We start from the raw sequence: 3,629 nt of genomic DNA, 5'->3' as shown, positions 1-3,629 counted from the left end.
GCAATTGGATTGGAGCAGAAGCTGTGTTCCACTCACCAGAAGTCTTAAGATCCTGTGGCGGGTGTTGTGGGTAGCTGGCGAGTGTCAGCCGACCCTGCGCCCTAGCTACCCCGGCGCTTTTCTGACCGGAGAGGTTTGTAGAAAGGAGTGCTTTACTTGGTGATTCCCGACATGTAGGGTCCGCCGGGTGGTCCAAGGATATAGTCTGCTGCCTGTGGCCCCTACTACCACAGTCTTTTTATCTTTTTATTGTCCCAACGGGGTAGTCAAGACAGAATATTCTGCTCCAGTATCTATCAGAAAATTGACAGGAGTCCCCTCCACAGATAAGGTCACCCTAGGCTCAGGGAGGGGGACCGAGCCCCGACCTCCCTAGTCTTCATCAAGGGTCAATACCTTGGCCTTTTTCTTTGGGCAGTCTTTAGCCCAGTGCCCTCTTTCTTTACAGTAGGCGCATTGGTCTTTCTCCAGAGGAGGTCTGGGCCCTCGGGTCTGTCTTCTCGCCCTGTTGCCCAGGTTCCCTGAACTCTCTCTCCCTACCTGTCCTTCTCCTATTACTGCGGCCAGAATCTTAGTCAAATTCCTCTCCTGCCGGCGATCCCGCCGATTCTCTCTCTCTTCTGCCTCCTTTTTCTCTCTTTCTTGCTTCTCATCTTCTGTCTCCCTCTTATGGAACACCTTCTCTGCCTCTTTTACTAAATCTTGTAGGGTCCTCTAGTCTCTTCAACTTCCTTTTAATGTCGGGGGCCGATTGACCAATAAAGGCCATGGCCACAGCCGCCTGCTGTCCTTCCGAGGAAGGGTCAAATGGAGTATATCTCTGATATGCCTCCATGAGGCGTTCTAAAAAGACAGAGGGTGGCTCCATTGGACCCTGCAGGACTTCCCTTACCTTAGCCAAATTGGTGGGCCGTTGAGCGGCTCCTTTGAGACCCGCCACTAGAGTCCGACGATAGACCAGGAGACGCTCCCTACCTTCCGCAGTATTGTAGTCCCAATTTGGGCGGACTAGAGGAAAGGCCTCATCAATGAGATTGGGGAGGTTGGTAGGGGTCCCGTCATTTCCCAGGACATTCTTCCTGGCCTCTAAGAGGATTCTTTCTCTCTCCTCAGTCATGAAGAGGACCTGCAACAGCTGTTGGCAGTCATCCCAGGTGGGCTGATGAGAGAACATTAGAGACTCTAGGAGGCCGGTTAGACCCGAGGGGTTTTCGGAAAAAGGGGGGTGGTTAGTCTTCCAATTATATAGATCAGAGGAAGAAAATGGCCAATATTGGAGGGGGATAAGAGCATTTGGGCCGGTGGGGGCTGGGCCTCCGACATGTGCGCGGAGGGGGAGGGCTATGGTGGAATCCGGACCCGTTCCCCCATCTGGACTTCGACCTCGCCGTGCCTCCCGCCGGTCCCTGGATGTCGGCCTGTGCCTCAGCCGACGGGGCCGGATGAGGCTGAGGCTGGGGATAAGGAGGTGGAGGGAGTTGAGGCGGGGCTTGGGTGTCCAGCCATAAGGGGTCTTCAATCTCAGGATATATTTTTGGAGGTGCTGACAGGGTGGGCGGGCGTAGATCTCTGGGTGCTCCGGCCTCGGCTACCGCCACGATTGATCCTGCCGGCCCTGGAGCCCAAGGCTTTACCCAAGGTGGTGGAAATTGAACCAGATACTGCCAGACGACTATATACGGGATCTGGTCAGGATGGCCCCCTCTTTCCTGAAAAACAATTTTTCTGACAGCGTAGATGAGAGACAAATTAAAAGCGCCTTCTGGGGGCCAACCAACTCCGAAGGTCGGCCACTCGGAGGCACAGAAGGTCTGCCATGGGCCCTTTCTAACCTCCTTTCTAACCTCCACGGACTGATTATGAGCCCTAGCCCTGACCTCTTTCCAATGATCCAAGGTGAGGGACAGTGGAGTTGAAGTGGACTGACCCATATTGAATTCAAATTCAGTAATTAAGACTACAGACACAGACGCGAACGTAAGACAGAACAGAAACCAAAAATGACATCGACCGCGGGTCGACAAAAGGCACTGAAAAGACACAGACGGCCGGGAGGTCGTCTGTGGATCCTGACGGCTGAAAAGAGTTACCTCTTCTCGCCCTTCTTGGGGGTCCACCAGGCGTCCCTGGTCCTCCCCCGGTCCTCCTGGGACGTCTCCCAGGGTGATCGGACGGTAAACACCTGGATACATCTATCCTTATCTACGCCGTCAGCTCCGTCCTGGAGCACGGCCTCTCTGAGCGTCCGCAGAAAATGCCGAACAATGAAGACAACACCAAGACACGAAAAACGGAGAACAGTAAGCGACAGAACTTACCCCAGAAGGTGGTCTTGGTCTCCTGGGTGGTCGCACAGATCCTGGATGAGCCCCCAATGAAAGACCCCCGAAGGGAGACCCTCACTCAAGTCTCGGTATCCGGCGCGAACCCAAAAGAGACGTGGAGACCAGAATGTCGTGCACACAAAGCAGTTTAATGAAGCGGGGAAAGTACCAGCGCGCTGGGGCCGAGACCCATACACCTCAGCATAGGGTAGAGGAGTCTCGACCCCGAATGGGATTTTTACAGGGCTTTTAAAGGAAAAAACCACAAGCAAGGGGGAATAAGGGAGGAAATAGGGGAGAGCCAACTTATTTTTACTTGCTTAACCATCTGCAACGTTTGTAGGCACCCTGGGGTCATGTCCTACATCTGGCTGCCTGCCCAGCCCGTTGGAACATTTGTGGTTGTTCCAGGAAATGTTTTTCTCTATTTTTGACTGCCAGTTGGCCCTGCACCTGGTCTAGGGGTAAAAAGTTCACGTTCCCACAGTACCCATTATTATTATTATTTTTTTATTCTTACACATACAGAATATCAGCTGTAATATCCTGTAACTTGAAATCAACCAGTCCTTGATTTTGTTAATTTCCCTTGGCCAACAGCTTTTTTTCGGACATTATATTAAATACTTTTTTGACATACATTGAGAGATCATTCTCTCTATGACTTGAGATGTTTACCTAGAGATCCTGTGATAATCCAACTTTGGCTTTTCTCCACATTGCCACTGATGATGATGCTGGCTAACAGTAGTGCTCAACAGTGCTTCCCTTTTGTTTCTGGCTGTTCTCCCAGTGTGCATTAATACTTATCATCTGGTGAAAGGTAGCTGCAATTTCCCTGAGACAAGCATGACAACACAAACAAGCCTGTTGTTTTCTAAAATTCCTTTTTAATGTTAATAGCCTGGCCACCCTTCCATTCCTGGGTCAGATTGATACCTACAATGCAGCTAGAGTAATGGGTATTCAAGCTACTCACCTTGATTTCAGGAAAAAGAAGGCAAGTGCTATGAGGAAAGTTCAGGTAGGGTCTGAAGTCAGGATCATTGCTCACAGAGGGGAGGAGCTGGCAGCAGAATAGCCTGAGCTGGAATGTATTTTTCCCCCCAGGGCAAGCACAAATGCTAATGAGCTGAAAAGGGCTCCTGAGATCTGGAAAAGCTCCAGCCTTCGACAGGAAGCACACTTTAACATAGAGGAGAGGAGCCGGGCATGGTGGCGCACGCCTTTAATCCCAGCACTTGGGAGGCAGAGGCAGGCGGATTTCTGAGTTCAAGGCCAGCCTGGTCTACAAAGTGAGTTCCA

The 3,629-nt window shown here is 51.4% G+C and overlaps 1 pseudogene; it reads right to left on the bottom strand.

Annotated features, from left to right (window-relative positions):
• Window positions 1–126: 126 nt before the first annotated feature.
• Window positions 127–1,931, bottom strand: LOC110288352 (annotated as a pseudogene).
• Window positions 1,932–3,629: the final 1,698 nt, after the last annotated feature.

Source organism: Mus caroli, unplaced genomic scaffold (assembly GCF_900094665.2).
Source record: "Mus caroli unplaced genomic scaffold, CAROLI_EIJ_v1.1 scaffold_20266_1, whole genome shotgun sequence".
Classification (NCBI taxonomy): Eukaryota; Metazoa; Chordata; class Mammalia; order Rodentia; family Muridae; genus Mus; species Mus caroli.
Note: the sequence above shows the minus strand (reverse complement) of the source record. Positions and strands in the feature narration are given on the sequence as shown.